The sequence below is a fragment of the Lactuca saligna genome, chromosome 6 (genome assembly GCF_052625555.1).
Source record: "Lactuca saligna cultivar CGN05327 chromosome 6, ASM5262555v1, whole genome shotgun sequence".
NCBI lineage: Eukaryota > Viridiplantae > Streptophyta > Magnoliopsida > Asterales > Asteraceae > Lactuca > Lactuca saligna.
Window position 1 is genome coordinate 110,473,561 of NC_136422.1, and position 12,056 is coordinate 110,485,616.

Sequence of the window (12,056 nt, forward strand, 5' to 3'; positions counted from 1 at the left end):
CAACTGATCGAACAAGTCATCTATTCTAGGGAGGGGATATCGATTCTTGATTGTCAACTTGTTCAATTCTCTGTAATCAATGCACATTCGGAACGAACCATCTTTCTTTTTGACGAATAACACTGGGGCTCCCCAAGGTGAAGAACTTGGTCGAATAAACCCTTTGTCTAGAAGTTCTTGAAGTTGTCCGGATAGTTCTTGCATCTCGGATGGTGCAAGGCGATATGGTGCTTTTGCTACCGGTGCCGCTCCGGGAACTAAGTCTATCTGAAATTCGACCTGTCTATAAGGGGGTAGACCGGGCAATTCCTCCGGAAATACTTCGGGATAGTTTTGAACCACCGGAATCTCCTTGAGTTGCTTAGCTTCAGGTTCTCTTTCTAGCACATGGGCCATGCATGCAATACAATTCTTCTTCAGGTACTTGTGAACCTTCACGCTTGATACTATGTTTAAACTTCTTCCTGGCTTCTCACCGTGTATGATAAGGGTTTCTCCATTAGGGAGAGGCACTCTGATGACTTTCTCATAACAACCAATGTCTGCTCTATTTTTGGATAATCAATCCATCCCTACTATCACATCAAAACTACCTAGCTCTATAGGAATTAGGTCAATGCTAAAGAGTTTATCAGCTAAATTCAGAGTACAACCAGGAATTATATCACTAGCCCTAATTTCATACCCATCAGCAAGTTCAATAGCATATGCAATCCTCATCTTTACCGATTTCAAGCCAATTAACGGTCTAAATGCTAAAGAAACAAAACTCCTATCTGCTCCCGCATCGAATATTACTGATGCAAAATGGTTGTTCAGGAGGAACGTACCTGTTATCACTTCAGGGTTCTGACGAGCTTCTTCTGCACCAATCACAAAGGCTACACCTCTTGGCTGTCCAACTTGATTTCCTTGAAAGTTTTGCCTGGCTTGGCCTTGTCCATGGTTACCAGGTCCATTGTTCAGTTTAGGACATGCTCTACGGAGATGATCAATACTCCCGCACTCGTAACATGTCCTTTTTCCCTCCTTATTCACCTTACAATACTTCGAGTAATGGCCTGTTTGCTTACAGTTTTGGCACACCGGGCAAGCTCCCTTGTGATGGAAGTTACACTTATTGCACTTCGGAAGCGGCCCTGAGTACTGCTTTCGCTCCTGCACTTCTTGTCCTTGAGTTTTCACTGGTTCTTGCTCCTGGGCTCTTACCATAAAGTTTCTTGAGACTTTCTGCTCCCTCCCTGACTTGCCTCCATACTTCTTCTCTCCCTGATTTATTGGCTTCCTCTTGCTACTAGAGCTTTCCTTTGCTGATGCTCCCATCCTTATCACATCATTGGTTAGTCGATTTGCTAGGCTTACTGCACTTTGAATGGTAGTTGGGTTTGCTGAGGTAACCATTCCCCGAATCTCTGGTGCCAGACCCCAGATGTAACGATCTATCCGTTTCTCCTCAGGAGTAACCATGTGAGGTACTAGTTTTGCTAGTTCATGAAATCGGACTGTGTACTTCTCTATTTGTGTTCCAACCATAGAATGGTTCCAGAATTCATATTCAAGTTTCTGAAGTTCATCCTTGGGACAATACTCCTCTATCAGCAGCTTCTTTAGGTCTTCCCAAGTTAGCTGATATGCTGCTGTACGGCCTCGGGTTTGCACTAGAGTATTCCACCAGGTTAATGCCCTATCTTGGAATAGGCAAGATGCATACTCAACTTTGTTGCGCTCGAGGCATTTGCTAATATGAAGGACCGACTCCATGCTGTCAATCCATTTCAGTAACCCAACCGCACCTTCCTTTCCATGGAACTCCTTAGGTTTACAGGCCATAAAGGACTTGTAGTTGCATTCTCTTTCATTGTTTCCCCGGTTTCCTCCACTACTTCCTTGGTTAGCATTAAGTCCTGCAGTTACTTGAGTGACAATGTTTGGGATTGCTTGCATGAGTTGTTGTGCTACCATTTGAGCAACATCGGGCGTTTCGTTCTGTGGGCGCCCGCGATTAGGCCTTCCTGACATGGTTCTATGACACAGGAGAAGAAATACGTATAAATACATAAAATAATGTATAATGTGTATTTCACTACCATTTTGAAAACCGTAAGTGTTGTCAAATTAATGGGTTGCATTAATACTATGCATATAGATTTGAGAAAGGAGAGAAAAGAAAAATCTCTTTTATTCAACCATTTACCAAATAAATTTTAGGGTTTGACCTCATAGTAAAAGTTTTCAAACATAAAATAAAAATTTTCATTACCATTTGAAATAATCTTAAAGCCAAACCAATACGTCAATCTCAAAATAAAGTTTTAAATATTTTTCCCAAAAGACACCCAACATGGGTTTTCATTTCAAAAAAAAATAAAACAAAATACTGAAATCAGAACCAAAAGCCAATCGCTATCCCAACAAGAAGCATCAACACCACAATCAGGAACAGCCCACCAAACACATAATATGCTGTCATCGCATGACCTGCCTCTTGTCTAGCAGCACTAGCAGTGTTAGCAGTCTCCATCGAATGCTGATACAGGATTTCCATTCCTGCTAAAACTTCATCCAAAACTTCTCGATGCCCAGCTATCGCAGCGAGACTGTGACGTAGGCCTGCTGCTATCGACTGCAATCTCCGGGACTCCTCCGGGGTCATACCTGGCTGTCGGACAGGTATCCCTATGACTTGCTGAGGTGAGGATGCTCTTGGTCCTGCATCGCTGGGTCCTACCCCGCTAGGTCCTGCCGTGCCATGTCCTGCTGTGCTGGCGGGTATCCTTCCTGGAATGGGGACACTCTTCCTCGCTGTCCTCCGAATGCGAAGTCCATAGAGCGGTGGCTGTGGCAACACCGATGTCGGTGATGCCTCGCGTCGTTGACTCGGGGCGTTGTCATTGCTGATCTCCACCGAGTTCCCAGTATCTTCCGTATCCTCTGATGGGTCTTCTTCTATCGAGGCGGGGGGATTACGTCGAGGGATAACAGTGACGTAGCCGGATTCATCGGCTGAGGCGGTAGCGCGGGAAGATGACGATCTTGACATAGTGGACTGTGACATAGTTTCAATGAGATATGAAATAAATGACAATGCATGCCTATAATATGCAATGCTTACACACACCAAAATTAACCTTTTGAAATTTTTAAATAAGGTTTTCTCAAATATTTTTGTTGAACATATTCCCATTATAATTAGCTCAAGCTTTGTATAAATCTTTTCTTAATTAAACATAGGTGATCAGGCTATGTTTAATCAAGGTCCAATAATACAACTCCCAACCTAATTATACTTGTAATATGTTTGATGTAAAAGGAATTTCTTTGTAAGTTTTAGTTATAGGTTGTGTTTTCTTAAAGAAAAACCGATGTTCTCTATAACTTTAGCTCTGATACCATTTGTAACACCCCCCTCTGGCACGTATCACAATATTGTCCGCTTTGGGCCAGTCGGCACGAGGACTTCCCAGGGGGTCACCCATCCCGGTACTACTCCCGCCCGAGCACGCTTAACTGCAGAGTTCTTATGGGATCTGCTGCCCTCACGGCTTTAAAACGCGTTGTGACAAGGAAGGTATCCACACCCCTTATAAGGAGATGTTTTGTTCTCCTTCCAAGCCGATGTAGGATCAGGTGCAACCCACCTTCACCCCCCATTATAGGGTTCGACGTCCCTGTCGAACACATCGACCCGTGCCCTAGCTCTGATACCACTTCTGTCACACCCCGCTAAAGCGGAAACGCAAGGTATGACAGCGATAACGGTTTCATTGCAAAAGATAAAGATACATCACCATAGCAGTAGTTAAAAGTTTACAACCCATAGCTTCAAAAGAACAAAATACAAGTTTTTCAAAATAACATTGTTCAAAATATAGCTTCATAATAGCTTCAACACGATGCAGCATGCTCTATGATGATGAATCTTTACATCCACTTACTAATTATTTCCTGAAAAAGCATGTAAAACGAGCGTCAACTATGAAAATAGTTGGTGAGTATCACAAGTTTATAAAATCGAGCGTACAATAAGGCTTTTCGTAAATACAAGTACATTGCTTCAATGATAAACAAGTTGATTGCTATTAATGAATACAAGTTTACTGCTATAACGAGAAACGAGTTTGTATGTGTATGAGCAAACAATGAGTCTCAACCAAACCTATGACTGAAGCCCTATCGAGATCTATGCTTATCGTTCCATAGATGAATATGGTATCATGCACTCCAGCGATTCGGGCGAGTGAGGAGTTGTCAATTCCTAATAGCGCTATCCATAACGACCATTGGCTCAAAGAGTTAATGGTTAGAGATAAGGGAAGGGCCTTTGTACGATAAGTTCTCATGTTCCGTGTTGCATAGACATACATAAAGAAACATAGCAATACAATAGCAATCATGTTTGATACAATTCAATTTAAGTACAACATGCAAACAATAGTTTTTCTGGACATGCTTTTCCACCCCAAAACATAAAAAACGAAAATAGGGGAGTGCGTGAATACTCACGATGTTTTGTGTAGACACAAGCGGTACTTCGGGATGCACCAACGTCTTACTACCGGGATCCTACGACACCAAACACACGCACTAGTGAGTTTCCATGTCGATATCTAATGCTAATATACTAAACTCTACATATAGGGAAATGCCAATTTATGTTTTAGTATTGGATTTATATCATTTTGTTACACTTTTTCTGATGTATTGAAATTTTACAAGTCGTGCGATTAATTACAACCTTGGAAGGTTAATTTTCCAAATTTTAAGTCTCAATAACAACATAAATTCACGAAAAATAGTATTCGAGGGATAAAAATTCTCAAACTTTTTATTAAACTGTTAATACACAACACTAAGCTGGGAAAATTATAAAAATGGATTTCCAAGCTGTTTAATTATATTTTATAATTTTTGAGCATTTATTTCAATAAAAATTGAAATAAATAGTAAACAGTTTCCAAAATTACCCAAACTTTTTATTTAATTGTTATTATACATAAATAGGCTGGGAAAAATATAAAATATATTTTTCAGTGGTTATTTGTATTTTTCCTTGTTTTATTTCTTTAAATAGTCATTAATTAAAGAAATATTATTAAACAGTTAAAATAAATTACCATAAATTTTTGTAACATCATTTACAGTATAAATATCTTGGGAAAAATATCAAAAGTGGTTTTCATAATGTATAAACTGGTTTTGGGTATTTATGTATATTTAAGTGAATTTTAGTGCAATTAACTTTAGAAAATAAGGGAAAAATAGTTTACAGTGGAGAAAAATATTCAAAATTTTTATGTAACCTCCTACTATATAATATGATATCCTGGCAAATTTTCATGAATTTTGGATAATCAGAACTATTTTTCCCATTTTTAAGCCATTATAATTACCAAAAATTGGGAAAAATAGCTAGACATGATGAAAAATCTTGAAATTATTTTCTTGAGTCACCCATCACAAGTAAGGTATGCGAAAATTGTTAGATAAAATTTTCACATCCTAAAAAGTGGTTTTGTAATTTATCATGTCCTAAATAAAAGAAAATTAGAAATCATATGAAACAGTAACAAAAATTGCTGAAATTTGGTGAGGGGTCATTATTCCCCATAAGTATCATCCATGAATTTATTTAGGATTTATTGACCTATGGAAGTATTTTATATGATTTATGCCCTTGGTTTTAGCAATAATTCTAATAAATCAAATAAATAACAAAAGCTCTTGAAATTTTCCAGATTATCTCATGCATGCAAGGGCTTTCAAAAGTAAAAATGTTAAGAATGTATTCAGAAGAGAAATGAGGGTAATGATTCCAAACAATTTAAGAAAAGTTGCATGCAATAATGCATGAAGTGTAGATGTGGCTGAGGTTCATGAATTTTTGTAGCCCATTAAGTGAGGTTTTAAGCCACGAAATTTCAACCATAACTCACTAGATATGTTAAGTTTCTAAGGTATTTTTCCTAAGATTTATGGTTGGGTTTAAGACCATTGTTTAAGCAAGATAAAAATAGTGATCACAGAAAAAGAGCTGTATGCGCAACCTTTTTGTAAAATCTGCCAAAAATCGGATATTTAATATTTTACAGTAAGACCAGTTGGGTTTGAAAGTTAACTCGTGGAACTAACCAATACAAAAAGAATATCATGATTTGGTTAAAAAATGACTGAGTTATGACTGTTCAAAGTCGAACAAAATAATCTGGCAGATTGCATGTTTGCTTGTGTGCATTTTTAGGGTATTTCAACAAGAACATCATGCATGTCTTTGGTAAGATCCGATTTCTAACACATGCATGGAATGAATGAGGATTCAATATGTACTAGAAATGGTTTAAATGCTTTTGGTCATGCATGAACATAAAAGAGATGGAGAAGAACATGAAATATTAGATTTTGATGTCACATGATCATATGTGCATCTTTTTCACTCCTTGCATGGGTTTGATCCCGGATTTTCACCATTTCAAACACATGCATTGTGTTATGGTGAGAATCTACAAACCACAAGGGGAGAATAAAGATTTCTAGCCATGGAAAGGCATAGAATCCTAAAAGAAGAGAAAACTAAGAAGGAAAAGAAGTAGAATCATCAAATTATGGAAGAAGATGATGTTGTTTACCTTGGTTATGATCTTGAGAGAAGTAAGAACACTTCAAGGTCTTCAAATTCTTGAAATTTGGCAGAGAAATGAGAGAAATTTCGTGAGTTTAGAGAGAGAGAGGAAGAGGGTGAAGTGTGTGAAGAGAGTGAAGTGAGAAGAGTGAAGAGAGAAGAGGTGGAGTGTGGGTTTGAGTTTAATCATGAGTTTTGGGAAGAGAGTGCATGGGGAGAGGGGAGATGGCCAGATTTTTGAGGCATTAAAGCCTCCTCTCTCCTAAATTCAAATTTTTATAAAAAATCCCTCCTTAATTTTTATAAAAATCTAATTTTTATAAAAATCTAATTTTTATAAAAGTGATTCTTTAAGCAATTTTTGATTTATTTAAAAATCTTGTTTTTAACTAATAAATTATGATTAATACTTGTAATTTATATTTCTATTTCATTGGTATAATCCATAATTTGATTAATAAAATTTGATATTAGAAAGTTTATAGCCAAATTTTATAAAGTTTTTAAGCTTTAAGATTTATAAATTTGGATTTTTGGCTGTTTAGAGTTTTTGGAACATTGATTGATATTCAACAACATGTTGAAGTATAATTAGAGTGTTTTAATTTATTTTTAGAGTTTTATACCCTATTTCAATTATAACAAAGTTTGAAGCTTATTCTAATTATAGTATTGGCATTTCCTATTGTAGCTAAGCAACTTACTAGAATTGTAAGTATCAAGTATATTAGTCCTAGACCTTAGTTGGATCCTAGTTTATGCAAGATTTTTGACCTAATTTATACTACTAGGTCATGGCATGTTGTGCATGAATGGTTATTATAAATATGCATGAGTCCAAGAATGACCTGAATTGACAGTTGTCACACTTATGGAGCATGAAATGGAGCCTAAGAAAAAACTAGTGAACTAGTGTGTGTGTGCATGTGTGTGGCCGATTTATTCAAGGTGTATATACTCTCTCAAAGTTTTCCAAGAGTTTGTGGTGTTTGTGATTCCATTTGAGGCATTCACACTATTGGTGCTTGGCCCTCAAACTCCTTTGAACCCAACTCACCAAAAGGTATGTAATCTCTTCTAACTCTTTTATGTTGAAATGTTCCCCATGCCATGTTAGATAGGTTATAAACCTTGGAAAATTATTATTTTGCATGTATTTAGACAAACATAGATCCAAGGTTTATTAGGGTTGCATGCACACTTAGGAAGTGTTAGATTGCTCAAAACCCAACAGAATTATCCTGAGGTTCAGAAGAAGTAGCGGCTTTGAAAATGGGATAGGTTTCGCATCGTTTTCAGGAAGGAAGACAACCCTAGCGGCTGTTTGGTTTGAGTGTTGTGTGAGTTAGGAGTTTGATAAAACTCCCCAGTATGGGATTCGCTTCTTCTCGGTATTTGATAGCAGAGTTTTGGGAATCAGGTTGGGATTCTAGCCATGAATTAAGTTCAGTTGTGTGTTAGATCGAGTGCGTGTTCGACTAATATGGAAAGTGTTGTAAGACTGTGGCGGTATCTGAAGCACTTACTAGCGATCCAGAAGCATGGGAAGTGTTGTAAGAGTGCGGGGGTAGCCGTAACATTCACTAGCGATCAGGTAGTATGGGAAGTTTTGTAAGACTGCGGGGGTAGCCATAGCATTCACTAGCGATCAGGTAGTATGGAAAGTGGTGTAAGACTGTGGGGGTATCCGTAGCATTCGTTAGCAGCAGATAGTGCTAGAAGTGTTGTAAGTCTGTGGGTGTAGCCGTAACATTTACTAGGTTGGTAGATAGCATGAGTGTGTTGTTAGGACGCAGAAGGGATAGTAGTACCCACTAGTTCCAGTGTAGTAGTGATGATATGAAAATCCACAGATTGGTTTATGAGTTCCCAGAGGGATTAGACCTGGTTAAACAATTGATAAGAATGTAGAAACGTTGCTACAATTATGAGATCTTGGAAACAATGGTCGCTTAAGCTTGCTGGTTATGTAAGGCTACCATTGGTCATGTAGCAAGTCACTTTTAGCCGTGGATTTGGTAAGGATAGGATTCGACGCGTGGATCCGATCAGTTGGATCAGGTGGCTGTCAGATTCGTAGTCGCATGATAAGTAGTGGCAACTAGTTCCAGGGAAGGATTTTATTCGTAAATCGCATGAGGAAACATTGTGGGAGTCCTTTAGCTCTGCGACCGGGATGGAACCCGATATGTCAGACGATTGGTGAACGAATTGAGACCAGGGAGGTCTCGGTACATTTTGGAAAGTAGCCATATGACACCATACTGCTTTAGGCAGATCAGTGTTAAGACAGTTTCCGTGTTTAGGGTGGTATTGACGAATTTGGTCTTCAGGTTTATGAGAAGTAATTTGATGTTGGAACCCCCATATATCACGAGTTGAATACTTAGATTGGAGATAAGCCGACTGGGCTCAACAATAATGATTCAGTATGAGAGGTCTGTTAGGGAGCCAAACCATCTCGAGACTTCAGGTTTTGGATTAAGTAAATGTGATCATATTGCAAGGGATTCGTTAATTTTCAGGTTTCAGAACCCTATGATGGTTGGTTATGGTTGCATTGGAAAAGATGGGGTTATGCTCGTGGTTGTGGTCGTGTCGCTCAAGTTGTCCGACGTGTAAGGGATGATAAGAAACAATTTCGAGGACGACATTAAATTTAAGTGGGAGAGTTGTAACATCCCGTTTAAAATAGAATAACTAAACAATAAACTTGGAGCCCATGAGAAGTAGTTTATTATTATCTTAGAGTATTATAGATGAAAAATAAATAATAATTAGTGGGGTGATGGTTTCGGAGTGCCTAATGATATACTTTTGATTTTCGAGGGTTAAAGAGTAAATATTGGACTTAATCTGAGAATGATTCATGAAGCCAGGGCAGAAATGGAAAATTATGGATCTTAATTAAGAATAAATTGTAGAGGAGGGGTTGTTTTATAACTATTAGTCTTATATTGAAAAGAATTATGGGAGCAAGGGTTTAAAGAAATATGGCAACAAGGGTTTGAAGAGTTACAGTAGAATACGAAATCTTCTGTTCCCTCTGGTAGTGATAGTACCGGGGCACTGCAGAGTGCTTGCTTCAGAGTTCGGAATGCAACTTCTTGTTTGTCCGTCCATTGGAATGGTACGCCCTTTTGTGTAAGCGAGGTAAGTGGCTTGGTGATCTTAGAGAACCTCCTGTAGTAACCTGCTAGTCCTAAGAATTGGCGAATTTCAGTGGGTGTTGTCGGGACTGCACATCCTTCGATGGCTTTGACCTTAGAAGGATCCACATCTATTCCTTCCCGATTAACAACATGAACCAAAAATTTGACGCTACGGAGCCAGAACTCATACTTGGAGAGTTTTGTTTATAGCTTCTCAGTTCGCAGGGTCTCCAGGATTCGTCGGAGATGTTGGCCATGCTCTTCTTCGCTTCGGGAATAGACTAGAATGTCGTCAATGAAAACAATAACGAAGTTGTCGAGGAATGGTTGGCATATTCGATTTATTAGGTCCATGATTGCGGCAGCAGCATTCATTAGACCAAAGGGCATTACGACAAATTCATAATGTCTGTAACGAGTTCGGAAAGCGGTTTTGGGAATATCCTCTTCCTGGACCTTGAGTCAATGGTACCCAGATTGTAGATCTATCTTAGAGAAGTAACTGGCTCCTTGGAGCTGGTCAAATAGATAGTCAATTCGTGGGAGTGGATAGCGATTTTTGATAGTGAGCTTGTTTAGTTCCCTGTAATCAATGCACATCCTAAAAGATCCATCTTTCTTCTTGACAAAGTGGAATGAAGCTCCCCATGGCGAGAAGCTGGGTCGGATGAATCCTTTGCACAGGAGTTCATTGAGTTGGGTGGACAATTCCTGCATCTTAGCAGGAGCTAATCGGTAAGGCGATTTAGCGATGGGAGTAGCTCCTGGAACAAGATCAATTCAGAATTCAACTTGTCTCTCTGGGGGTACTCCAGGAAGATCTTCAGGAAATATCTTTGGGTATTCACGTGCTATATGAATGTCTCGAACGTTAACCTCTTCCTTGGTTTTATCCACAATATGTGCCAGGAAGGTCAAACCGATCTTTCGCAGATGGTTCTGATCCTGGATGCATAAGATGAGACGAAGGTTCGTGCTAGGTTTGTCTCCGTAAATAACTAGGGTTTCATGATTTGGAAGGTGAAGGCGAACGACCTTCTCGTGACACATAATTTTAGCATGGTTGGGGCTTAACCAGTCCATGCCAATAATCACATCAAAACTCCTAATGGAAACATGCATTAAGTCTATTCAGAAGACGTGTTGATTTAGAGTTAGGGTACATCCGATGTAGACTTCCCCAGTGGATTCGGTTTTCCCATTGGCCATTTCCACCGTAAAGGTTTCATTGAGCTTCTAGGGTTGTTGCTTTAACAAATGTTTAAACTTATTGCTCACAAAACTTCGTTTTGCTCAGGTATCAAATAGGATGCATGCGTAAGTGTCGTTTAGGAGGAACGTACTGGTAACAACAGTGGGATCCTGAATCGCTTCTCCCTGACCCATGGTCAGCACTCTTCCTGTTCCTCCATTTCCGAGATTGTTGTTGTTGGGGAAATTTCGACGGAAATGCCCAGTCCGTCCACATCCATAGTAGGTGTGAGTTGGTACTGCATTGTTGCCTCCATTGTCGGTGTTGTTGTTGTTGTTTCCGTGTTGTTGGTTCTGAGGACGGTAAGTCCTGAAGTACTTTATCATGTGCCCCTTCCAATTCCAACTGGTGTACTGCATCTCTATGCATTCTCCATTGTGATGGAAACCGCACTTGGTGCACTTGGGAAGGTTACCGAAATAAGGTCTATAAGCATTTGGAGCAGCTGAGGCTGGAGGATGTGGTGTGGATGGAACTTGTGTGGTTGCAGCATTAGCTACCACCGTTTGTTGTTTCTTGGATGATTTGGAGCCTTGATGTCCTTTGCTATTACTATTCTTTACCTTTTTGATGTCAGTTTCCTTCTTAACTTCAGTTTCCACTGGCTTCTCACCCTTCTTGTTGTTGTGGTCATATAGCTTCTTGGCCAATCTCTTGGCACTGTCGAAAGTTTCGGGGTTTGCAGCTATCACGTTTCCTTGGATTGGGGAGGTTAGTCCCCAGATGAATCGCTCGATCTTCTTACCTTCTGAGGTGATCATGCCAGGGCACAACAGAGACAGTTCAGTAAACCTTCATATGTATGCATCTATATCCACATTGCGGATGGTGAGATTCCACAACTCTTGTTACATTTTCTGAATTTCTCCATGAGGGCAGTATTTGGCCATCAACATTTCTGTCATCTCTGCCCATGGCATGGAATTGGCTATGGGGAGTGTCATGGCTTCCACATGTCTATTCGACCAAGTGAGCGCTTCGTTAACAAGAGTGCATGCGACAACTTTTACCTTCATCTCCTCAGGGCATTCACATA